Raw genomic sequence first — 27,575 nt, forward strand, 5'->3', positions numbered from 1 at the left:
AAGTATTTTGATCTTGATATTCTGATTCTGCCAGTGTTGATTGACTGATAAGGCAGTCCTCTACAGAGGAGAAAAATTAGAGAAGTGAATTTTGCCTCTTTATCCATTTGATATAGGCTGGGGATTTAAAGAAAATAAATTATTCATAAGCAGTAGTAGGGGTTTTTTTTCTGAATAAAGAATTTTTAGAGTTGGAAAGAGTAATTCAATAATGGCATATGAAGCACTAATGTAATATTGATTACAGACCAAACAACATTGAATCCAAGTGACTTTAATATGTAATGTAGAGTATGGTAACTAAAATATAATACATAAAGCATATGTACATTAGATATGACATATATGAAAAATAGTTAACAAAATAGGTTAAACAGCATATAAATGCATGTATCTTAGTTACATAATAAACCATGTTTGTACTGAAATTTTATTAATCTGCTACTCAGATTTTCAAAAGGTACCTGCTTGAGATTTCTTCCCTATTCTTGAACTTAAGTTTGCACAAATTCTTTTTTTTAAGTGTGTGTATACACACTTATTATTATAATATATATATGTACCATGCATATACATTGTTAATCAAGAAGTTTTATTCTTTTCCTTAAGTAGAAGTCAGAATATGTAACTTTGTTCTCTCTTAAATATTCCTCATTTTACCTGTAACTTTATTGTGTGTCCTGTGCATTTGCTGTAAAATGTCAGCATTTCCAACATCCTGCCCCAAATGCTCCAGCTTACTGAGAACAATGGAACATTGTGAGTGAGGCACAGTATTGCTCTGGGGCTTGTGCCCAAGTTCCCATCCCTTACATCTGGCTGGGATACCTGACTGCCATTTTAATACTTTGCTTTTGGAAGGAGCACTTACCTGACAATTCAGGTGGGTCTGATATTTCTTCCTACACTTTTCCCAGACATTTTTACTAGTATGAGATTATTTGCACTGCAGCTTTTTAAAGGGGTGAGTGCTCTCTCTACTCATCACAGCACATGTGGGTTTGTTAAGGGTACTCAGGTACCTGGTCTTAGTGCTGGGAATTCCAATTAATTGTGTATTAAAAGAAGGAATGTCAAGAACTGATGTCTTCAGAAGAATATAGTTTTATTTTAAATAATTCTTCCTGAACAATTTTTTTACATTTTAATAAACCATAAGAAAAGGGGAGGGGGAAACCCCTTTTTTTTCTTTTTGGAGGTTATCTTCAGCATAAAGGTATTGTTCTTTTAATTATTATTCTGATCTTTGTCTGGACACAACTGGTCACTGCTTCCAGTCTTGCAAAAGCAAGTAGTAGGTGAACAGTTTCATGCAAGCTGCTTTGAAGTTTTGTACCCACAAAAATCTGACAAAGTCTTCATATCTTCATATTTTATCCTAATTTTCTGTTACATCCATTGAAAAGCTAAAAAAAATCTATCTAACACCAAAGAGGAATGACAGCATGTTAGGCTGAATGCAGGCTGAAGAAAGCTGTTCTCACAGCTACATACTGCATGAGAAATTGAAACTTACATGCAGTGAATATTTAAAATTCTCATTAATTTCACCAGCCTGTGTTCATTTGTTAGAGATGTTGCTTGGGTGAAATAACAAGTTTAAATTAAAGATTCTCCTTTAAACTCATGTACAGACAATCTTAGTAAACACTTTATTTAATATGACCTCGAGGAGGGAAATTTTCTCTTGGTTCTTTAAATGGAGATTGATTAAGGCCCAAAGATTTTTGAGCTTTCCCCAACATTGCATCAGCAGCCATGCAGCTCCACAGGGAGAACTAGAACAGACTACCCACAAGCATTTTTTCCATGGTGTGTAATGCAGATCCACAGTTGTTCTTTTGGCAGCAGGGATTGAACCCAGGACCTTAGAGTGTCAGGGTGCAACTGTGAGGAGGCTGCACAGCAAGATCCCTACCCTGGACTTCTGGAAAGCAGAGTTTGGCCTCTTAAGGAGGGATCTGCTGGGTAGGATACCATGAAGTAAAGCCTTGGAGAGAAGAGGGGTCCAAGAAAGCTGGTTGATACTCGAGGATCATCTCCTCCAAGCTCAGGAGCAAGGCATCCCAAAAAAGAGGAAATGAGGTAAAAAGGCCAGGAAGCCTGCATGGATGAACAAGAAGCTCCTGAACAAACACAAAAAGATAAGTTAATGAGGATGGAAGAAATAACAGGTAGTCTGGTAGGAATACACAGAAATTGTCCTCCCCAGCTCTGTCCAAGAAACAGGGATCAGGTGAGGAAAGCTAAAGCCCTGATAGAATTAAATCTGGTCAGGGACAGCAAGGGCACCAAGAAAGCTTCCATAGGTATGTCAGTGATAAAAGAAAGATAAGGAAAATGATGAGCCCTGTCTGGAAGGAAACATTAGACCTGGTTACTCAGGATGCAGAGAAGGCTGAGTTACTCCAACTATTTTTCATTGGTTTTCACTAACAGGCTCCAGCCACACTGGCTGGGTCACAGAAGGCGAAGGCAAGGATGCAAAAATGAAGAGCTGTGCACTGTAGGAGGAGATCAGGTTCAAGGACATCTAACCCACCTGAGGGTGTAAAGGTCCATGGAATCTGATGGGGTTCATTTGCAGGTCCTAAGGGAAGTAGTGGAAGAAATGGATGAGCCACTGTCAATGATATTTGAGAAGTCACAGCAGTCCAGTGAAGTTCCCAACGACTGTAAAAGGGGAAACATAACACCCATCCTTAAAAAGGGAAAAAAGGGAGACCCAGAGAACTACACACCAGTCAACCTCGCCTCTGTGCCCAGCAAGGTCATGGCACAGATCATTGTGGAAACTGTGCTAAGGCACGTGGAAAACACTGGAAGTGACTGGGACAGCCAGCATGATTTCACTGAGGGCAAATCATGCCTGACAAAGGGAAATATAGGTTGGATATTGGGCAAAAGTTTTCCATGGAAAGAGTGATGAAGTTCTGGAATGTTCTGCCCAGAGACGTGGTGGAGTCCCCATCCCTGGGTGTGTTTAACAAAGCCTGGATGTGGCACTGGGTGCCAGGGCTGAGTTGAGCTGCTGGCGCTGGGTTGGACGCGATGATCTTGAAGGCCTCTTCCAACTCATTGATTCTGTGAAGTTTGGTGGTGTTACAGCACGAGTGGACAAGGGGAGAGCAAGTCACACCTGAAGCTGTGCAGAGCATTTGACACTGTCCCACGTGACATCCCTGACTTTTAACTGGCAAGTGGAAGGACCCCCTCAGTGGGTAAGTGTGGAGAGTCTGGTTCTAGCATGGCTTAAAGAAAGAGGCCATGAAGGTATACAGTTGAGGGAAAAGTAAAAGGTAGTTGTAAAGCATTTCCCAGGCTTGATTCTATAAATAATTAGGCTCTCTCAAGCACCACTTTATAAACAATAAGATTCTCAGACAGTCTTCCCATAACAGGCAAACATTCTGTCCTTGGGCTCTCTGAGAACACTGGTCCTGTTTTCAATAAACAAACCACAGGTATTGTAAAACAAAAGGAGGGGTTAGAGTTTTCTCTGTAACCTATCATGAGCATGGATTTTGCAATATGCATGAAGTTAATTAACACTGTTATATAAAGTGGCTGATTGATCAATAAATCGGAGTCGATGCTGATCAATTAGGATGGGTCGACTTCCTTCGCTTTCAACAGGTAAGGAAGTAGCTGGATGGTCACACTCAAAGTGTGGTGGTCAACAGCTTGATGTCCAATTGGAGAGAAACAAGTGACATTTCTCCAGCTGGCTTTGGGACTGACCCTGTTTAACATGGGCAGTGGGACCAAGCACACTTCAGCAAGTTTGCCAGTAACACCAAGGTATGATGAACAATCAACTTGCTGGAGGGAAGGGATGCTATCCAGAGGGACCTGGACAGGCTGTTTATGTCAATGCTGGACCTAGACACCTGGAGGTAAATAAAGTTGGACAAATCATTTGTTGCTCTGTTCCTGTAGGGTAGGAAAAATAATAGTCTCCACTGAAATACTGTCTCCTTTGCTGTGTGGGAGCAAGATGACTTTTTCTTTCTGTTGCCTTTGTTTTCCTCCATGAAGTCGGTTACTCAGCCTGAAATCCAGGGAAGAGATGTGCTGCAAGGAGAAGAAATTCTGCCTCTGGACCTCAAGGTCCTCTTGTCCTTCATTACAAGAGATGTTGGTGATCTGAAGGAGGCTACTGTGGTAATTACAAAAGAAATCACTTGTGTGAGGAACAGCTAGTTTTTGTACAAACTGTCTGTTGCTGGAATACTAAGCCCTATGTTTATTATTATTTGGTTGGCTCAATTCTAATGTGTCACTTACTGTTTTAGGGAAGAATGTCTGTATGACAAACTCCTTGGTGTTTGGTTTTTGTAGGTTGAATGACAACTTCAAAGCAGTCTTCAGAAATAGTTGTGTGCCATGAAAGAGGGTCTTGGACCCTTCTAATCAATCTTTTCAGGAGATTGTTGTGGTAAAATGAGTGCATTCTCAACGTTGATTTGTGCTGGCAGTCTTGGAGTGTTGGAGAGGGAAGCTCTCCTCTTCGTAAGTGTCAAGTAATTCTGAGAAAGCTCCATAGCTAGGGGATGTGATTTCACTTTATAGCTTCTTAGTTCTGCCATATCATGGGTTTTAAAACCCAGATTCTGCAAAATGCAGACATCTCTTAAATACTGTGGGTTATATATTCTTTACATTATTAATGATCAAAGGTAGAAATTAACTTTTGACATCAAAATTCAGGCATCTAATCTAAGGTAGTTTTCCCTTGCTGCAGTTCCCAGCCTCAAGTCCTTCTTTCACTTTTCCCCATGACAGCAAATCTCAGGGCAAAGATACTGCCCCTCAATACTGTCCAAGGCAGGATACTAACAAGGAGGCTGTAAAGATCTCTATGAACACACCATGGCCACAGGGGACCATTTAATCATCAGGTTCATCTACAAATCATAGGGGTTTTCTTTCAATTTATTCTCAAAATATGAGACAGCCAAGACCAGGTTGGAACTGGGGTATGAAAATGATGTTAAACTACCTCCAAGAATGCCACAAGAAAAATGAAAACTGGATTAACAGCATATTTTGTACTTTGAGAACAGTTTTTCAATTAGAAAATAAACACTTCATGTAAGGTTAAGTGCAGCTGTTATCATGGATATTAGAAACGTGTTTTTCTTCATTTAAAATGCAATCAATTTCTCTTTTTGATGGTGATTTTTACATATAATTCATTATTCAACTCACCATTTCTGCTATGATAAACACATATTTTTGAACAATAGAGGGCGTACTATGTTTTGCTTCCTGATATTTTTGTTTGTTTAAAAAATACCTTTTCCTAGGCAGTATCTTGCCATACCAGTGTAATCTGCAGTCTAGAACCTTGTGGCTTGGTTGCCATAAAATATATAAAGCTTTTCTCTAAATTAAAGAAAAATTAGTACAAGAGAAAACTATTTTACCTCTTCAGAATAACTTCCCAAATGAAAGCTTATTCTGCACATACCTGTATTTTAAAAATATAGTGATATTTTCAATTGCTGTGTGGCATGATATGACAGAAATATGCTATCACTTTTTCTTAAACCTTATCATGGCATGAATTTTTTCAAAATCCTACTGAACTTGGGTTTGGTTTTGTTTTTAAAAAAGAGTATTAGTTACCAGCCATCTGCAAATATGGCCTCAGGGTTGTGAGGTTGTCCAGAACTCCGAACTGTGCCTGTCATTCTAACAGACTGGCATGATTTTCTGCTGCAACATTTCTGGTGAGATCTCCAGAGAGAAATCCTTGTTGATTTTGGTCTTGGTATAGCATCATGGAACTGCCATGCTATGCTGTGTTGGGGGTACATCCATATCTACAAACAGATTCTTCAGTGTTGCACCTGCAATATAAGCAAAAACATCTTAAATGTTTGCATATTTGTTTCAGGTTTTTATTTAAAATATATTGGGGAGTGAATGAAGGAAAATAACTAAAACCAGAAATAAAAACTAACTACCACCAGAATGCAACCAGGGTCAGATTAGCTATGACATAAGAATTTCCTCTTGTTTAGACAAACTAGTCTAGAGTAACTTCTCAACTGTGTGCCATATGCCATCTGCAGCTTCTTGCAAGTGTTTCTTTAACAGGAGTTTTGTCATTAGGCTTCTGAATTTTCATGAGATAAGTAAAGCAACCCCCAAAGCCCTCACTATTTCTAAAAATGTGGTTATAGTTTTCATTATTTTTTCCAGTGATGCAGTGCAATGGTTTCCCAGTCTTTTTGCAGAGGAATCTCACTTAAAGAACCAAAAGTGGAAATCTTCAATCAGTTCTGTTTTTGCATTCATATTCTCCTACCAACTGCAGCTTTCCCATTGCCCCTCTACCCAGCCCAGACCCCTCAGCTTTCCCTTTCTTTGTTTTTGTCCTGCTCCTTTCCTGTGACATCTCTGTTGCTGTCTCGGGCAGCAGAGGCTCTAAAACAGAGCAAGTACATAAAAACAGATCAATCTCTTTGTTGTGGTAAAATCTGTTTCTTCTGGTGTCATTTGTGTCCTCTTGCAGGCAGAGTCCTTTTCTCAAGCTCATCTAAATGTTTCTCTTCATGGGTTGGAAGGCACTAATGTAAAGAAGTCTGGGTTGAATGAGGCAGTAGAGGGAAGAATATGCCTACTCCTCCACTGGATGGTTCTTGTTAAGCACCTGCCTATAAAATATTATCAGATCAGCTGAGGCAGACCTCTCTGGTGTATTGGGACTAACTGGCTCTCATAGATGCAATTCAGAGTATGGCTCTTGCTGCACTCCTGATTCCCTTGTGCCAGCTGCCACCTCTGCCCATTGTGGGGACCAGGCTCCAGAGCAGTGACTGGGCAGCCTGACTGATGTACAGGGGGGATCTTGGTCACCAAATCCATCTCTGTGTCAGGGGGAGCTCGCTCTTACCCAATTCTCAGTGCAAGCTCTAAAGCATGTAAAATAGGGTTAGAAATTCAACTGATAAAGTCACCCCAGAAACTAGAAAAAAATTTAAAATGTGCTGAGAGGTGGCTCACTTCAGTAAAAAACAGTTATTGTCCCCTTAGTATCTTTATATTTCACATAACTGGAAATATAAAACATCGTTATACTGCTTCAATACTCAAGGGGTTATGCTTACTCAGGAACTGGTGCTTATGGTCTCCTGTACACCATCGTTTTGTCAGTGCCCCTTGTACACCCTCATTTTCTCAGTGTCCCCAGGCAGCAGCAGAGATGACTCCCCGGGTTGTGCCCGTGTCGCAGCGCTGGGAACAGCAGCATTCCCGCCTGCTCTGCTGAGCCAGGCACGCTTCCCAAGCTAGGAGGCGGCCTAATCCTCTGAGAATCCCAAACACAAATACTGCGGCGCTATTTGGCAGGCCAGCACAGGAATTCGTGATAGTCATAAGCTTGCTGCAGGTTGTTTTCCTTGATCCGGAGGCTGTTTTTGCACGGGTTAGTACGCACTGCTGGAGCAGTTTCCCCTCCGGCACTGTTGGTGCTGAGCGGGCTTTCCCTGCGGAGCCCAAGCACAGCGCGGCCGGTGGAGCACTGACCCCTCGCGGCTGAGCCCCGGCTCCATCCCCCGGGCACGGCTCCTCTCTGCGGCTCTCTGCTGGAGCAGCCTCGGGCTGCCGGGTCCGAGCTGCCGCATTTTCATATCATAGATGCATTTTGTGATTGGGCTTCCCGTGACAGGATTGGTGAGGCCAGGTCGACTGCAGTGAGGAGTTTGTCAAGTTGACTCCTAAGTTGTACAATGTCTCCCAGGTTGTACAATTTCTGCAATTTTTTGCTTAGAGGAAGAGTTTCTTCACCATGCCCAAGTCATTCAGGATGCTTGCCTAAAGTGAGGGGTTTGGCACCTGAAAGTCCCCATGTAACCTGAATGTCAGCAGTCCCTGAAAAAATCAAGGAATATTAATATGTCTGGACAAATGTTACGAAAATCTGCTAAATGCAAAGACCTCCAAAGCTGTTTGGATTGCTGTGCTTCCTTCTGTTGAATGTACCCTGCAAAGCTCCCAGCGTGTGCCCTGTCATCAGAAAGGTATTTCTGCCAGTTTGTTAAGCAATGTTGTTTGCAGATCTCTAAAGCCCCATCTGCTGTAAAAAATCATGCCAAAGCTCTGTCACTCTGGTGAAATAAATGTAATCCATTTTACAGTGAGGTAAGTAAAAAACACAAGGTAGTCATGTGGTTATTCAAAATACTACAGGTCAGCATCAAAGTTGGTAAAGGACAGGGAATTTCTTAATGTGCATTCCCTGCTCTGGGCCCTGGGACATGATGCTACACAGCCCAGAGGACAAGGACACAGACAGTGCAATGGCTCTGGCAGCAATTGTGGACAATGTCCACCATGCAGGTCTTACCTAACAATCTGAATTGCAATGAACTCAAAACTCTGCCTGTAATCACTGTAAGACTGAAAACATCTGTGAGCATCTCGGCCTTCACAGGAATACAGAAAGGATTTGACAGCGCAGGTTCCATGTTCAAGTGCCCTGTTTACAGCTGTGTCAGAGGGCACGGGTGAGCATTGCTCTGGTCCCACAAAGCCCAACAGGAAGGACTTTAATGATGCTCAGGGGTCCCGTTCCCTGCAGCAGTGTCAGCTGCTGGGCACGAGGTGGCACAGCACAACAGCAGTAGGGAGAAGAGGAGAGGAGAGGAGAGGAGAGGAGAGGAGAGGAGAGGAGAGGAGAGGAGAGGAGAGGAGAGGAGAGGAGAGGAGAGGAGAGGAGAGGAGAGGAGAGGAGAGGAGAGGAGAGGAGAGGAGAGGAGAGGAGAGGAGAGGAGAGGAGAGGAGAGGAGAGGAGAGGAGAGGAGAGGAGAGGAGAGGAGAGGAGAGGGCTGCAGCAGGGGCATGGGAAGCTCCGGTGGCTGAATTTTCAGGTCCTGACTGTGTGTCTGGAAATTGCAGCCTGTAAGTTCCTATATTATCATCCCTGCTAAGTCCCCAGAATGCCTGACTTTTTAGTACTTCCTAGGCAGCAGCACAGTCATTCCATCTGCAGTTCCCTAGAGTTTGAGTGAGTATCAGCTCAGTCCTTACTGGCATTATTAAATGACCCTGTTCCTGAGCTGCTCCCCTTTTATGATGTCTTCATGACATCTCCACTCTACCTGCAAATTAAAACTGTTTGTGATGTGTGATGTGATGTGATGTTCCAATGCTCAGTTCCTTCCTCCTACAACCATGTTTGATGTTTTTTCTCTTTTTTTCTGGTGTGACTTTTATCAGTTGAATTTATAAGCCTCGTTGTACAGACTTTGAACACTGGGCCTTTAAGGCCAGAAGGGATGTTTTGCAAGATCAATTTCTTGTGTGCCTAAGGAAATCAGTTTAAAAATATTTGATGTAGCCTTTGCTAGAGAGAAGAGTGTCTTGGGAATTATTACCATCAGGAGCAAGCTAAAATGTAGGGCCACTGTCCCCCTAAGGGCTTGGGATGCAGAATCTTGCATTGTAAGATTTCTCTTTCTCTCATCTGGGACAAAGATATGTCTGTTATGTCAGCCTGAGAATCAAGAGTGATTGGATGAGTGAAATTGAACATGGATGGAAGATGGGACTAATATGACTCTCCAAGCTGGAGAAAACCTGCTGATTGCAGTTGAAGAGAAACAGGAGAAGCTGATTCTAAGTCAAGAAGTCTGAACTGGAAGTTTAATAACAATATCAGTTAAGAGATTAATACAGACTTCATCTGTATTCCCCCCACCTCTGCCCCACCATCACCTCCCTCCCACAAAACAAAAGCTGATTAACTTAGTAGACAGTGGGAATGGGAAACTGAGGCAGGCCCTTTGCAAGAGCTGCCTCTACCATGTGGGAATGCCCCGAAGCATTCTTTGTCTAGCCTGGCCATTGAACTGCTGTAACCTTGATGCCAAGGTTATTTAACAGCTCTGCTATCATGCAGAGCCAATTGCCCTGGTTGGTTGGGTAGATTGACAGTTAGCTGGGCATTTTATGATGGAATGATTTTCAGATGGGGAATATGCTGCCTTTCAAAAGTTTAAATATTATTTGTGAAAACTCAGTTTTACTGGAACAATAAAATATGCTTCCAGGAAAACAGAAAAAATGCTTCACTACCTAGAAGATTTTACAGTAGAACAGAATTGATCATAATCAGCATGCACAGAGCAGGAAGAAATTCTATCTTAATGGTGTGCTGTTGAGATATGCAAAAACTCTCTTTCCATAAAAAGTATTGTTTTAAAAACTGTAATCATGAATTGGCTAGATTTTTTTTTTTTATTGAGAATTTTTATTTTCCAGTGACTTCAGGGCACATACCATTTCAGAATGGCACCTTGAGCACACTACTGCACACTAACAAAAACAAGTACTGTTATTCCTGTTCAGAAATATTTATTCAGAAAAATTTCTATTTTGTAGGAAATTCCCCATACTACTGGGTTGCATTTCAATCCTGTTGAAGACCAACCATTCACATAGAAATATTGCAGCTGTGCTGGTGCTCTGTGAGCTCAGAGGATCTCTGTGTAAGGGACAGAGGACCTTAATGCTGTGATAATAGATCTCTGCACACTGTGCAGTGTTGTTTGCTTGTGGAACTCAGATTCTCAATCTGTGTCAGAATGAGCTTTAGAAAAAATCTATTTCATGTTCTCTGTTCTCTTCCAACCTCTATATGCCACTCCAGAGGTCTTAAGAAGCCCAAGCAGTGTTTTCTAGGTAGGGTAGAGTTTCCCCCATGGCTCAAAGGCCAGGACTGTTCTACAGATTCTGTGATGGCAGAGTTATGCACAGATCAGCACCTGGGGTGTGACCTGACAAATAGTTATGTTGCCAGAAGTCACTTGTGCATAAAAACCAACTTGTCACTCCCAGGTAATCAAGATGTTATACTGTAAAAACCTTTTTTTGCTGTTATAAGCTGCACGTGCATTGAAATGCTGTGCCAGCATAATATACTGCATAATAGTATAATACATGATCCTGTGCTGACAGAGCATTCTGAGTGAGGACCTAGCCTGACTTGCTAATTCCTTCTTTCCCTGAGTACACAATAGAAAAGGCACAAAAAGAAAATAAAGACAGAGTCCCTTTAACTACTTCTTGCTGGAGAAACAGCCCTGTAATAGTAACGTGGTCCTTGGTTGTTCTCTAGTTCTGAACAGTTTGTGCCTGACCCCATAACTCGGTGACAAACTGCAAATTTTAAACCACTCTAGCCACTTTTCCCTGCTTTTCTTAACTATATCACATGTGGTTTGCCAGAAACCAGTGTTCTCCTCCCTCAGGATTTCATTCTTTCTGTAAAATTTGTATTACTTCAGACCCATCATAAAAAATTTCAGAGCAGAAAATTAGCTCAATTAAATATGTTACGGGCATGTGAACAAAGGAAATCATCAGGATGTGATAAAATAACTGGTGCATTGTATAGAAATTTCTCTTCATTTTTTTCTTCATCTCAAGTGGCTTGGATAACATCCTTCTGAAATGCTGTCTCTGAGAGAAACAGTGTGTGAGCTCTGCTGTGCTTTCATAATTATGATTCCTGCAAGTTAAAATATCATCACATGCTTACTGCACTTGCTTATGGGGGCAGGGACAGGCCTCAGAATCTCTAATTCCAAGCAAAGTTTGCTGTTCTGCTGTCTGCAGCTTGTTCCTGTCCTCATTGTCTGCTTCACAGCTCATGTTCAACCTCTGAGTCAAGGTCACAGTCTGAAAATCAATTTTCCATGCCTCCATTACGCCTTCCTCAACCTTATTTCTTTTCTTATCTCTCTCACTGAAAGAGCTGCCTACCCAGCTAAGGCTGAAGCATGGGACAAGTTCACATGTGCAAAATCTCAGCCAAATAGGAAGCCTATAATGAAATAATCTGTAAATAATCTCTGCCCCAGCTATCAAGAGCCTTTCAGATTATTTATATTGGATAGTCATTTAAATCTCGTCAGGGCTGCATTGTGCTGCTGTTGATTGAAATGGTAATGAATGCAATACAGCCTCCCAAATGGTTCAGATTTTTTAAAAATGCATCATTTACAGGCAGTTAGCAGTGTTCCGATTGCATCTGGCTCATTGATTGCCAAGTACAAGCTGGCTGTGTCTGCAGGGCACAGCCAGTCTGGTTTGCAATGAACCCTATGTCATCTCTGTGTTTCACATCTATGGTGTGTTTGCTAACTGCCTAAAGTTAGGGTCAGCAAACAAGCTCCCAGCAACCAAGACTAAGTAGCAAACTGCTCTAAGTATGTTTATAATTAATTGTTCTGAGCCAGCTCTTTTTCTTTTGCCAGTACAGCCCACTATCTTGCAAGTCACTGCACTGCTCTTTGACTCAAAATTCCCTGTTGGTTCTCATATGCAGGCTGTGTCTGCATCTGTTTCATTCTGTGCATAAAATCCTTTTATCCATATGTCTAAGGCTGCAGCTCATGTTCTGTTTATATTACTTCTAAGGTATCAAAATTTGCCTTTCCTCTGGCCTTGATAAGCACAGTCTTGCCTGTTCACATCTCCTCAGAATACTGTCATTTGAAATCAGTGTTTTTCTGTCTGATTATGCAAACCCAGACACATGTTGCTTTGTGTATTTTCCCTCATTTATCTTACTCTGTAAAAGCCATGATTTGGTTGTTGACACCCCTTCCAAAGCATCTGAGGGCCAATCTCAGCCTGTCAGTTGTATCCTAGTCTACTTAAATAGTAGATTGTTGTTTATGATTATTCAACAAATACTGATTGTTGTTTATGATTATTCAACAATTAGAGTCTGCCCTCTCTCCTTGTTACACCTCCAATGAAGAAATGTAATGTTGTGTTCCACAGGGCTTTTTGTGTTTGGAAGTCCATTCCTAAAGGTATGAAAACCTTGATGACACTTCAAATTCTAAAGGTCCAAAGGGTGCTCTCATTTTTCTTGTACTTTTCCATCTGTCTGTATCTATTTGTGGGTGGTTTTTTTGTATTGTCATTTCTAGACATCATTTCTAGCCCTTTGGAGTACAGCCCCAGAACTTGATCCTGATTTTTACAGCATTTAACATGTGAGGAGGAGAGTAAAGGGTAGGAAATCAGACATTCAGGTCTGGAATATGTGGTCATGGCAGCAACAGAAATGGTTACATGATCTTTATTCTTTTTCCTGCAGAACTGAAATTGCAATTGACTTTTTTTTTTTTTTTTTGCCTGAAGGTTTTCTATGGTCAACTTGGTACTAGAGCTTACAAAATCCTCCTCATTTTTACCTCTTAATCTATTTATAAGGCTATTTGTGTGTTCTGGTTGTAAACAACCATTATATAGGTCTGTATAAGTTTTTGCTAAGCTCCACTGGAATGGAAATCTACATGAAGCAGTGATGTGACACACAGGGGAACAAGATTTATTTTCCATCTGGAACAATTCCAGATTAAAATGAATGCTTCCACTCTCGGCAACAAATTAATATCACTTCCTCTTGCTGAGGAAGGCTGGACAGCAATAAATAGAGCTAGAGAGAAATTGCCAAATATTACATAAAAATTTATTGGCTTCATTTTGAGCCATGATGAAATAAGGCAAATCCTTTACTTTTTCTGCCCTAAAACATGCCGGGTCATGCAGAGTTTAAACCTAAAGATGTAAAAATAAAATGGAGCTATTCCCAGTACAGAAGATCAGCTGACTTGTTGACCCTTTAGCAGAGAAGTAACATTGGTTGGGACAGCCTGTCATACTGGGGAAGGAATACTTTATTCCAGAAACACATGAGCTGGGTTGAGTTTCTACCAGAACCCTTCAGTCTGACAGAATGGGAAAGCCTGCAAAGATACCAGCAGCTGCTTGGTGCCAGGGTCACATGCACTTCTTCTTGGGAGAGGTCTAAATGCTCTATCTCTGTATTATCAGTTCAGGAGTTTTCTAAACTTGAGAGGAGATGGTGCCTGCCTGTGCTCAGATTGGAGGAATCCTCCTGAAGAGGCTTCTTGACATGCTAATCTTTTCCAAAGAAGGCAACCATACTATTAGAGAAAATTACACTCTTACACTCTCAGGAGCATTTATTAGCAGACAAAAAAGCCTTGCTAAGTTCTTATTCTTGCAGGTGCTCAATTCACACATGGCAAGAAAGGTAGACCAAGGAAGCCATCCGTGCCCCAGGGCTTTCAAAACTGTTGTGATGTTTAAGAAGCAATTCTCCAAAAATGCCTCAGTGGAAATAAAGCTAAAGAGATCAGGTGGAGATGTCACAGACACATTTTATGAAAAATCCTCTCCTTAGGATTTTTCCTCCTGAGAAGCTGGGAGGCCTCAGGAAGAAAATGTAAACAATGGTTATCTGCTGCTGTGGAATGCAACAGGTGCATCTGGGATTGGCCTCATGTGGTTGTTTCTAATTAATGGCCAATCACAGTCGGCTGGCTCAGACTCTCTGTCCGAGACACAAGCTTTTGTTTTTTCATTCTTTCCTTTTTTTCTATTCTTAGCTAGCCTTCTGATGAAATCCTTTTCTTCTATTCTTTTAGTATAGTTTTAATGTAATATATATCATAAAACAATAAATCAAGCCGTCTGAAACATGGAGTCAGATCCTCGTCTCTTCCCTCATCCTAAGACCCCTGTGAACACCACCACATGGATTCATTAGATGGTGAGATCTGGTTCTGGCAGCCCAGGTTTGATGTTTTTGGCAGGTATCTAAATTATAGCACCATCCAAACTGGTAAAAATTTGGCTCTGAGGGAAATAGTGCTGTCATCAGACCCTTGACCTCTGTCTGTGGTGCTCTGGGGTGAGTGCCAGTCCCAGCAGGTGCATTTGGATCCAGGGAGGGAGACAAACAGTACCTGAGCAGAGGCTGAACTGGGGCACATCCTTTGTGACCCCATCAGACCAGGCTGGCTGAAGCTTGTTCAGCTCCACTGGCACTGCTGAGAGGTCCCAGCTCTTATCAGCCAGGGCAGCCTTGGCAGCTGGGCTTTATCTTTCTGGTCCTCAGCAAAGTCAGGAACTGAGGACCCTACTGTGCAGGTTTCCTTTAAGCCCGTGCCAGTTCAATTTGTTTCACTTGCAGTAGGAATATTTTCTTCAGCTGACCCTCCCTCACCTGGTAACTGTGTTTCTAACCACAAGTCACATCTTTGACCTCCTAACAAAGAGCCAACACATTAAAAATGCATGAGGCCCTTGTGAGGGGGGCAGCTGAATGGCTGCATTAGCACTGAGGCTGAATTATTGATAGAAGGGGTGACTTTTAGTTTCCTTTTAGCTATTGAATAATAGATTAAAAGCTGCTCAATAGGATTATTTTCATTACTTACATAAATTACTTGTTCAGTTAAGAAGAGTGAGGAGAACAAATGAAAAGCACCCTGGGGTGGCAAATACACTGGAGTTAAAAATTTTGTGTTCTAGAATATTTATTAATTTTAGATGCATTTTCAAATAAATGTTTTCATTTAACAGAAGTAATAAGGAATGTTTTGTAGAGTTTAGGAGATAGGAATAGACTTTTTTATGATACTCTCAGTGAAACTTATGAATAGAGAACAACTAAAGAGCCCTGTATTAGCTGGTGACCATGCTAACCCAAATAAGAAGTGTTATTTAACAGTTGAAATTGCCAGACTGACTAATACCTACTCTTTAGAATTATGATGTTATTGAATCCCTCAGTTATCCTATATGTGGCATGCCACCCTTAGCTGTCACCATCTATGTAGTCCCAGAAAAATAATAACTTTGTTTTGTTTTGTCTTTCCTATTTAGTTTGGTGACAGACAAAATACTGCCCATTAAATCTTTTCAGGGATCAGTAATCTGGTTGGCTTTCTACACAGCCCTTGGCTCTCCTGGCTGCTTATTGCTGTGGCCAGCAGGATTCTGCTGCAGATTTCTTAATCAGACAATTCCTACAAGGAGGTATTAGATGTCGTGGTTGCTACAATTTGGAATAGACAGTTACTGCTCCATTTCCACTTGTGCTACCGTCCTGCAGGGCTGAATGATGTTGGCTTTGAACTGGACAGCTCCTCTTCTGTCAGCTTTGAAATCATTTCAGCACAGACTCAGCAAGTACCAGGTAGGCTGGCTGGGCAGTTTTCTACTTACATCCCTGTGGCAGCAATTTGAAAAAGAGGAAGAAAGAGCAAATTTCCTTTAACTGAAATAATGAAAAATAATTTATGACAGCTTCTAAGGAAAAGTAGAACTTTCAAAATAATGCATCTCCATTCTTCTGCTGGTATTTTATTAGCCAAAGAATCAAAAGTAACAGCCACAAGTATTGCTTCATATAAGTACCACAAATATTATGGTTTAGTCATGTTATGGTTTAGGCACTGATTTAGAACCCACTCAAGTCTCTGAAAAATCCCATGGCCTTGTGACAGTCTCTGCAACATCTGTTGATGGGAGCCATTCCATTAAATACAGAAGTCAGGAGTGGATTTATGTGGAATTAAATCTGTTAGCAGGCACACAGGGCAGTTTCCTTACAAACCCCTAGCTGACAGAGAATGAACAATGCACCTCTCAATGCACCTCCCTGGATGACAGCCTCAACATCCAGCTCCAATCCCCACACATTTCCAGATCATGAGCGCTCTGCAGGGGTGGGAGGATTTGGTGAATTTTGTCATGCTGAAGATTGTCTGGTAAGAAGAGAAGGAAGGCAGTGGGAGTTCACTGTGAGTAGGCTGCTGAGTGACTATTCCAGGGTAAAGCAGAAGTATGTACCACTGACCTACTTTGTGCTGAAAGTCTCCATATTCCATTATTGATGAACTGATCTACTTAATGCCTTCCTTGTTGCCTCCAATTAGCTCAATAGCACGATGGTTTTGAATATTCCTCCATTTCTTTTATTCATGTAATTAAGAATTTCCCTGTTTTATGGCCTGATTATCTGACCCAATGGAATAGGTAGAGCTGAAATATATAAGCTGAGTCAGCATCTTGGATCTGCTTTTAAAAGCTAAATTTAGGCACACAAGACTGTAAATTTTAGTCTTCATGGTCTGATAAGGTCTATAAGAAAAAGCACTGAGGGTGGTAAACTCTTTGAGTGCTTTAAGCTTGCAGTTTAGCATGGATCCATTTTGGTAGGGTGTTTCTTAAAAGACAGTTTTGCAGAATTCTAAAGCATTGGCTTGTATTTTGCCATTTTTGGGCATTGTTAGTCAAACTCCAGCAACAGATCAGATTTTTCATTATTAAAGAAACTCAGTTGCCTCTGACAGGATAAAAGGCAAAAAATCTAGGAATTTCTTACTTTTAGTATGTACTAAAAAGATTTATTTTCAAAACTTGCTTTTAGGTTTAGTATATATCATACACATAACGAGAGAGATGCATATAAATTACACCTTAACTATTATAAGTGACTCTCTTCACATTGCTGAAGGAGGTGATTTAATTTTGGAAGTTAACTTCTTTTTTTAACTGTGAGGCTGTGAATCTGACAAGTGCAGCTTTCAGCCATGCGTGGGGTGGGGAGGAGGGAAAAGGAACTCTTCCTGTGCTATGTTTAGCAGTGTTCATGACTAAATAAATACAGCAATTGTCCTGGGCTGTAGTAAGTTCTGTAAGTTTTATGATGCTGTTATTTAGAACTGCCTGTATGGCTTTGTGTGTTTTAGGCAATAGCAGCCTCTTATAGAAAAAAACAAGAAGGAAAAGCAGTGAGTCATGTAGGATGTGCCTTGGTAAACACCCCTGGGTAGGCAAAGTGCAAATGCCCAAATTACCTCCTTTGAGGTTTGTAACCTCTAGGTTCCTGCCAGATTTAATTGTTTGCATTGCCAGTGATGGGGTACAACAGGTCACAAGGGCTGTGAACAGTAGGGCAGATTTTGTGCAGAGAGATGAGCTCATTTCCCTTCCTCTTGAAGAGAAATGAATGCCTCCTTCACACTCTGGTTGTCCTGAGTGCCACAGAACTTAAGCCATCCTTGGCTTTTCTGCCAGGTGAAAACCTCATTTTAGGTAAGTTATTCTGCAAACCCTTGTGTGGTTTAACATACTCCTCTTGGGACACCAGAAGCTTTCTCCTAATGCTAAATGTTAAACACATAATTTCTGTGGGAAGTCTGGCAGGTCTTTTTGTCAACAGTTATTACCAGGAGTCTGGTATTGGAGCAACAGGTCTTGGATCCAGGCAGAACTGCTTGGACAAAGATGAAGAACATGCAAGGTGCTACTGGGGTTACTGGTTCTGCTCTGAAAGCAGTCTCAGCCCCGAGGGAAATGAAAAGATAGGAGCACAAGTGCAGCTGAGTTTTCTTCAGTAGCATTTGAACTATGCCCAGCACTGCACTGAATGTAGAAGACAGTATTTCTGTGTCATCTTTGCATTCCTCTTTTCAGTCATCAGTGTAGGCTTCTCTGTGCTGTCTTGTTTCAGACCCTATAGAGTCGCTGTGCCCACTGGGAATTGGCCAATATGAATGTGTGACCGAGATGTTGCCAGATTTTGATTATACTGTTGAATGCTTTTTCCTAGCCACCCAAGTATTCCCTTGCCACACTGCCAGTCTTTGAAGAGAGGATCCAGGGGATTTATGGTCCTTAATCAACCCTAAGAATCTGTCCTGTCACTTACTATCACCTTTACTGCCAGTTAATGTTGCTCACCCAGTGCTTTGTAAGAAAATATTGAATCACTGACCCGTTTTCATGTCATAACCCAGCACAGGCTGTTTTGTAGCCCTTCCCCCCATGTCCAAAAATTAGGACACGTTGTATTGTAAACTTGCATGTCCATTAAATGATGTGAATATAGAATGGGTTGCACTATCTGGGAATTAGGTCCAAGGGTTCCCAGTTGCAATGCAACCAGCTGAATCTGGCATTCTTCTTGCTCCTGACCTTCTGGGGAAGGGAAGTCTACTTGATAAAGCAGAGTACTTCCACAGCCACAATTTGTGTTTAGTAAGCATTTGTACTCCTGCAGATGAATCAGCTAAAAGGCCCCTACAGTGTAAAAGCCGATCTGTGCAGTAAGCAACCATCCTGGTTTATTTAAAAGATGAAAAGTGGCTACTTAGACATCATCACTCAATCCTGTGTCTATTTCAAGTTTCCATTTGCATCCTCTTCAGAAAGCCACTTAAGAGGTTAAAAGGACACAGTAAGCAGGAGTAAGTTTTCTATATTTTATGGCTAAAATTACTAAAAAAACTTGGAGAAGAAGGGAAGGTGATATCATATGACACCTCAGTTCCACCAGTAGGTAACTTATTGCAATTCCTCCATATGTCAGAAATAGGCAGCAGTGATTGTCCCCCTGTGCTGGGCACTGCCAAGGCACCTCCAGTCCTGGGTTCAGCTTTGGGCCTCTCACAATGAGAAAGACATTGAGGGGCTGGAATGAGTCCAGAGAAGGGAACAGAGCTGGTGAAGGGGCCGGAGCACAAGTCTGATAAGGAGTGGCTGAGGGGGCTCAGCCAGGAGAAAAGGAGGTGCAGAGGGACCTTCTTGCTCTCCACAACTCCCTGACAGGAGTCTGTGTCTGTCCATCATATCTGTCTGATCATAACTGACTCTCTCTTCCCCTCTCATTCATGAGAACAGAATTACTCAGAAGTATTCTTGAATTATGGAATGTGTGAGTTCAGCCTTGTGAATTACTAGGAAGAAATTCCAGAATCTTGTCATTTCTGGTTGTTTGGTTTTGATTTTTTTCTACAAATTGAGCCTTCATGCTTTGCTATTCTTTGAAGCAAACCTCATTGATATGATAGATGTTTTCCAAACTTGGAACTGTGATAAAAACACAAAGATTTTGCTTTTGGTTAGTTCCCATGGCATGAAACACACAGGACTTTGAGAATCAGTGAAGGACTACGCACAGTGTACTTAGGTATTTCTGTTCACAGAAATGCAGTTAAGAAATAATGCCAAGTTATAAACTGATTCAGAGCTGCCACATTAGAAGTATTTGACAGTGGAGTGCAAACCAGAAATCAGTCCCACCACTGACCCCTTCCCATCTTGAGAAGATGGGTTTGAAGAAAACCCTGAGCTTCAGGCAAAATCAGATCTGTTGTTAGCCAGCATTGATTGGTTTATGCTTTTCCCTAACATTGGGTTGATCTTCAGCAAGGTTCAGTAGAAGGGAGATTAGCTTATCACTAATACAATTTTAAATGTTCAAAGTTTCAAGAAGGGAGATCAAACAGTGGTCACAGGAAAGCAGAACTGAGTTTTTCTAAAGAATCAGAAATAGCACCACTGCCTAATAAAAACCCAATGGTCAAACCTCTACTTCTCAGTTAAACCTGGGCAAATACTAGTTCAGCCAATTAATGAAAGGGAAATTTGAAAGAACTCCTGAAATATTGGCAAATTGTTCTAATAATGGGATTTTACCCATTATTTTTTCTATGCTCTAATATTGGAACTGCACAAGCGGAAATGTGAAGAAAAGAATTAAAGTTACAGGGATGAACTTTTCTGGTGTTTTGGATGAACACAAATTTTTTAATTCTCACAGAGATGGATTTTTCAGGTGTACCTCAAAAACACAAATATTCTGTGTGTCAATAACTTAGTAGATTTTTCAGTTGATTATACTGCTTTGGATATTTATGTTACTGTAGACTAAATAACTAGTTCCTCTAAAATGTCACGAATCCCCTCTCAGAAAGCACAGTAAAACAAGGGTTTCAGTATGTGTGTCACTTATTTTATCTATAGTTAGGTCTTAACTGAGTTGAAGTTTTTCTTCCTGGGTGCTAGAGAAGGCTGCCTTCATGTAGGATTTTTTCTCCTCTGAAGTGGTTGGTACTGGGCCATTATTCCTCACTGTATTGTGCTCACTTTAAATTTTTGTGCCTTCAGTTATAGCACCCAGAGGATTGCTGTGTGATACACTGAGTGATAAATTGCTGCTAGGGGAAGTTTATTGATCCCTGTGCTGTGGATGACTGCCATATGACATTCTCATTCGGTAACAGAACACTTTCTATAGATTTCCTGAATAAATAAAATCAGGAATGAGACAACAATGCCTCCGGTCATGTTGAAGGTGAGACACTCGCTTGCTTCAAGGCAGAGACACAGGAAAGAGGAGAGCAGATGCATGATCTGTAAGTCCCTTCCTGGGAGACCTTCCTGAAGTCTTGTGGCTTGGTGTCCAAACAAAAAATGAAGACAGAGGGAGGTGGATAACAAACTGTTCTCTCTGCAGCCTCTATCCTGGGGGCAGGAAAGGTCTGCATCTCTTCCCCTCCCTGCAAAAAGGAGCCAGGGCTAAGAAAGCTGAAAATTAGGTAGAAGCAGGGCGTAGCACAAGATCATGAAGAGGTTGAGTCTGATGAATAGAAGGAAGAAAATTTGGCATCATATCCTGATGGAGGATGCTCAGGGTCTACAATTGCCTAAAGAAAGGGTTTTTTAAAAAACTGGTTTTACTGAACAGGTTTGTTACAGAACAGGGAGGAAGTCAGTCCCTTCTTTTACTTAACAATAGTTTGACACCATAAAGGTGCAAATAAACTCATCTATTCTAAATACATTCTCTCCCAATTTCTGTTCATTTAAAATATCTTTTTAATAGCATTTTTCAAAGCCTTCATGAGTAATTAAGAAAAATAATAAAAGAAGGTCAGTGGTAGTGTAGTAACCCACTAATTCTTGTAACTCAACATTAGGAGGTGGCAGTTCATTGCTAACAATGCTGCTGTTGTCTCTGTCCTTCTAGGCAGAGAACCAGAAAACATTTCCCAGCTAATTGGAAGCTACGTGCAGTGCTCCCTCTTTAAGGCATGGATGGAGCATCCCATCAGAAATGCCAGTGGCCAACAGTGCAGTTATTAATAGAACCAGCCCAGTGATGAAACAATGGGGCTGCTTGGAGCACTGGGACTGCCGGGCCAGAGCTGTGCCCAGCCCAGCATGGACAGCATGGACAGCATGGCTGGGCACTGAAGCAGATTGAGAGCAGGGAGTGTGAAAGGGCAGAGCAGGGCCTGGGCTCTGCAGGGAGCAATGCTTCCCAGCAAATCCCTGCATGGACTCACAGGGCATGGCTGGATGTGCAGTGACAGCTCGTGCTCCGTGATCCGTGCTGTGAGGATTCAGCAGATGCACACACGGGGCTGGCCAAGGTGCCTCACAATGCAAATCCATGGGAATGTGCTGTGTCTGGGCTTCTGCTCTCCCAGAACTCCAGCTTGTGGTTGCCAGCTGCTCTGGCAGGCCAGGCCAGATGGAAACTCTTCCATGGAAAACAAAACATGTTTGGTCCTACTGCAGTGCTCTCACAAAAGCCCGTGTTTTCTTTGGTTTTTTCACTAACCAGCCCAAGTCATGGAGAGCTGTCAGCACTTGAAGAAATCAATGGAACCCAAAACCAGATGTTTTGTTGACTGAGGAGGAACAACTGTCTTGTAGACTCTGTGTGTGTCCTGGGCATATGCAGGAAAGAGGTATGTGACTTTGAGAAGTCCAACCAAAGGGCCTGTAGCCAAATTGTGCTGCAAAGATCATTGCCAACGTTTCACTGGAAGTTTTCCCAGGTACAAGTGCTTCATAAAAATCCTCATTGCCTTTTTTAAGGTTACATGGGTCGTAACCTTCCTCTAACTTCCTGCCTTAGTCAGCTCAGTAACATAACTGCAGCTCAGCACGGGTCTGGCACCATCTCCATTCCAAATTCAGTCCATGGCCTCCTGGTTTGGCACCAGGGCCAGCTGGTGTACAGAGTGCATCCTGCCCAAGCCAAGGGTGCTGGCTTGCAGGGACTGTGTCCTCCCTCTGCTGATTGCTCTCTGCTGGCTTGCCTGGTGCCCAGCACAGGTGAAGAGAAGCCCAGCTGTGCTGCTCTGGTTCTCTCCTGCCCTTAATCCCCAAGCCTGTTCTAGGGGACATTAGACACTTTTAGATAAGTAACTACTTTTAAAAAACAGCTATTTTTACAGTGCAATTCTACAGGAGTCTTGTTGTACCTTACAAGTATTTATCTCCAAGGATTGAAGTGCATCAAATGGGTAAATGTAATGATTTATTACTCACTGTTGACTTTCAGCATAAAGATCTTTGTGTTTCCTAGATGAAAAATTGTAATTTTAGTCTATGCACAGCCAGATGATTTCTGTACATTCATTCGAGTTGCCTCACTTTCCATTCCTTTTGATAGACTGTAAGGTAGAGCATTAGATAAAGAAATGGAGGAACTGGGATGTGGGTTGCTTTTAGGGTTGTGAGGTTTGTTTGTTTGTTGTTTTTGGGGTTTGTTTGGTGTTTTGCCTGTGTGGGCAACTTGGAAGTTCAATTGTCTGTCTGCAGAGAATCCAAACACATCTGAGGTCATTTTGCTGTTCAGGATTAAGGCAATAATAGCATCCAATAATAGTTAATGCAGTTACAGATTTTTTCATTTTCTCTTTATCAAATCAAGGGAAACAGCACACCTCCTGACACAGGTCACATTTCAGTCAGGGGAGAATCACCCTGCTGATGTGGGAAATAGAACACAGTGTGGCTCACATGAGCTTGTAGGTGATGGCAATAAGTGAAATTGATTTCTGACAAAATCCCACAGGTACTGAGAGCAGTATCCTATCAGTTTCAATCAATAAAAATTGCTAATTGTGTTTACTGCTTGTTAGGCTAAAAATGAGATACAGGATTTGGCCTTACAAAAATACAGCTTCCCTAAAACCCAGTTAAGGCACAAAGAGGAACAGCAGGATGGGAACGGTGCTGTGGCAGACAGTACTGACTGATAGGGGGTAGAACCAAGCTAGAAAGAAGAATATTTTATTGGAAGGGGATTAGAAAAGTGGAACCTTTCTTTTCTCACCATGAAATCCAGAATTTTTGAAAGTACACTGAAAAGCAGCAGTTTGCCAGTTCATGGTTCTGAGGTTAGTACTGGTCTATAAAACCATGGCTGATTAAATAATTGAGGAAACACAGAGAGAAAAATACATTTTTTCAAGAAAACAAACAAAAAGTAGGAAAATTGGAGTAAAGTATCAACATTCAATATTCAGACTTAATTTTATTTAATTTCAGTTAAATGAAAGTTGCCTGGGCTCTGGACTTCTTTTCAAAGCCTGCTTTGTATTTGGATTATTTTTAATATTAAAACCTTAATGGCCCTTTAATTGAGTAAGTTGGTAACATGCTGCAAGAGACACTAGTCTTTCTTCAGAAACACTATTTTAGGTTTGCATTTTATGTTTGCATGGGTGGAGGGCTATTTTATTGAACCAATGTGGGTCAAGGGCATTACAGTTTCTAGAGAGACTGGTGGGTACAGTTTTATTTATCTTTTACAATATAAAATGTGAAGTTCAGAGGTCAAGGGAGCGATAGAGAGAAATCTTCCTTTTAAGTGTCTGTTCATATATTTGTGTCTATAAAATCTCATAAAACTTTCACGTTTCTATCATTCACATTATATGACCCTCAGCAACAAATGTCATTTTTAAAATAACCTCATCCATTCTTAATTTATGTTTCAAGGATTGCATTCAATCATACAGTTTAACCCTCATCACCTTTAATAAACACTAATGGGAAAACTGACACTCCTTTTTCTAGCAGAAAAATTATTAATTATGGTGTATGACTTTAATGTAAGACAGCTTTTGAATTTTGGGGGAAAAAAAAAAGCTGAGGGCATTTTTAAATTTTTAAGTATTATTCAAAATTTTATAGATTATAGTTGAGAGTACTTTTGAGAGCTGAGATGATTCAAGTACTATCTTATTATTGATTGGAGCTTTAAGAAATCTAGCCAAAAAAAGAGCCTGCATTGCAACCCTGCTGCTTCCTGGCATCGTTTTGCTATCTCAGTAGCAAACCCCTTCCAAAGAAATAATCACTCCTACTATCCCACCTAACCAACCTTGTCCTGATCAGATGGACTCCCTGTGAAAACACACAGTTGTTATTTGGGAAGCAACAAAGCTGGGGGTTTTGAAGGATGTATTTTTTGGGTGGTTACACCACTATCTTAATTATAAATGGATTTCAGGGAGTTGGTTACCATAGCAACAGTCTATTTAGTGCTTTTTTCAGAGTGAAACCATACTTGTCTGTGTGTTCAAGAGAAGACAGAAGGGCTAAGGAAGGAAATGGAGCTTTTATTTCTCAAAGAGCCATAAATTGCAGCATCCTCTATTTAAAGTACACAGATGGAAGAGCTGCTCCTTTTCATCAGTGTTTTTTCTGCTGCTGAGAAGCCCCATTGGATGCTTGAGTAAAATACAACCTTCCCCTATTTCAGAAATGCAACTGCACCAGGGTTAATTAGGGCTAACACCCAATCAGATTTTTCCTAAAAGTGCAGCTGAGAGCAGAGGACACAATCTCTTTGAAAAGCTGGAGCTGTGGAAATTTCTGATGCAGCCTTGTGCCTCATGTCTCCTGCAGCAAATCAGGGTCCCTCTCCATCTGACTGAAGTCAGATAAAATTTCTCTTCCCATTGATTTCTCTGCAGCTCCCTGGCTGTGTATCACAGACCCAAAGCCACCTTGACTTGATTTTTTTACCCTCTGTTGGCTGTGAGGTGGAGAAAGATAACAAAGGGATTGGGGGATGTCAAAATTCCTTAATCCTACCTGGCCATAGGTTGTGATCCTCCCACGTCCTTCAGTGACTGCACCTGTGCAGTGTGAGCAAAGCACAGAACACAAGGTCTGGGGGGCTAAGCAGAGCTTGGCTGGCATTTGCAGGATTTGCCTCTAGAGGGGTATCCAGGCTCTTCAGGGTGGGGAGAATTGCCTGGTAGGGGTAATGAGCTGCCAGGAATTGTCAGCTTCACTCACGTGGGAAAGGAAACAGAGTTCTGAAGTAGGTTCAGTTTCCAAGAGGGGGCAGAAGGAATTTAAAGCGTGTGATAGGGAAGAGCTGCTGTCTGGAGCAAGGTAAATGGAAAGTTGTCATGGAAGGATAAGAAATGGATTGAAGTTGTCATGGAAGGAAAGAAATCGATTTGGAAAGGAAAGTATTAAAGATGGAGAAGACTAGTGAAGAGGAGATGGAGAAAAACCCTTTCTTTGTTCTCTATAAGACAAAGAGGACCTTCCTTTTTATGGTTCTCCAGTAATCTTTCCTGTATCTTGACCTGCAGACTGACAGTTTCCCCTTGGACAATATAATCACCCCAAGGTGGAGGATAGCTGATTGTGGGAAGAGAGAAATTGCTGGCTCTAGTATCTTGGTGCCATTAGTTGTCACCCCTGGCTGACACTATTGCTAAGTGCCACAAGATCTTTTAAGCTTTCCCTGAGCAGGTCTGCCACATGCACATAGAGGGAAACTCAGAATATTGCCTTACTCCACAGGAAAACCCTAACATCCAGCATTTCTTTGTGTCTCTCTCTTCTGAGCTCTATTTCTGCCCAAAAACTGTGAATATCTTTCTGACCTTCAAATGTAAAAGAGATGCAGTCCCCATGATTTGAGTGCCAGAGGAAACTTGCCACACCAGATGTGTACAGTCCAGTCTTCCTGCCAGAACTGACCAGGAGGAGAGTTTGCTTTAAACAGGACAGCCTTCATGAGACCTGATGGGGAGCTGTGCTCATTTTGGGCATTTCATTAAAACAGTGCAGGCTCCCAGTGCTCTGGTCTCATGACAATGGTCTTTCATGCCTTTCATTGGATGATCAATTTTTTTGCTCTTAATTTAGCCAGATTTAAAATTATCTGTTTGGGTTTGGGGTTTTTGGTTTTCTTCTTATTGTTTTTGGGTTGGGTTTGTTTGGTGGGGGTTTTTTGTTTGTTTTCTTTTTTAGAAAAATACAGAAAATCTATTGATTCTGGGGAATTCTGTGCTTTCCATCTCTCTGAACTGTGTCTTCATTTAGAGACCCCACACTTAAGTACTGAGGCATGGCCTCTGCCCTGAATCACAAAAAGTCTGTAATCTCCCCAGTGTTGCTAGATCACAAAAAAGGACAGTGCCTGTTTTAGGAACAAATAGATATCAGAAAAGGAGAACATTCAAAGGGAATATTTTTTAAACTTTGCAAAGCAAAACTGATAAGTATGGCACAAAAGACATGAGACTGTAAGAGATGCCTTACAGACATTAAACTATGAAAGGTTCATAACAGAAATTAGAAGCCTTTGAAGTTCCTATGCTTAAGGGCATTTGGAAAAGGGAGCATTAAACCCAGACACCCAGGAGGAGCCAAGGTCTAGCTCAGACAGTGCTGGTTGCCAAAAGATAGGAGATTGATTATTTCAGGTTTCTAAATTCTCCATTTGCCCTGTTTCTGACACTCCTGTTCCAAACACATACTGCAGCCCACTGGCAGAGGTAGAATGCAGTGTTCTGGAGGCCTCTGTTTCTGCCCCTCTGCATTCTCTGATGGAGGAAATGGGATGAAATATTTTACACTTGAGATCCAAAAAGCTGAGGTTTCCAGGCTCTTCATCCTACTTGATTTTTTACTTGCTGGCTTGTGAGTATAAATGCCATCGGACTCTTACAGCCATTCTCAAGGTGAGGATCTCCTTTGCATTTTCTCCATGGCTGTGTTCCAGAGGGAGCCAGATTCTCTCCTGTATGAAAGAAGCAGCCTGCTCTGGATACAAAGATTTCACTTTCCCCTTCTTCCCCCTCTTATGCCTTCCTGACCTGAACTGAAGCAGATTT

The 27,575-nt window shown here is 41.5% G+C and overlaps 1 protein-coding gene across 1 annotated transcript in view; it reads right to left on the reverse strand.

Annotated features, from left to right (window-relative positions):
* Positions 1-258: 258 nt before the first annotated feature.
* AMER3 (APC membrane recruitment protein 3) overlaps positions 259-27,575 on the reverse strand; it is a 42,371-nt gene continuing 15,054 nt past the window's right edge. Inside the window, exon 3 of the mRNA XM_063166473.1 lies at positions 259-5,855. The gene's annotated coding sequence lies outside the window, so the exon portion shown is untranslated. The remainder of the gene's footprint in view (positions 5,856-27,575) is intronic.

Source organism: Melospiza melodia, chromosome 12, assembly GCF_035770615.1.
Source record: "Melospiza melodia melodia isolate bMelMel2 chromosome 12, bMelMel2.pri, whole genome shotgun sequence".
Classification (NCBI taxonomy): domain Eukaryota; kingdom Metazoa; phylum Chordata; class Aves; order Passeriformes; family Passerellidae; genus Melospiza; species Melospiza melodia.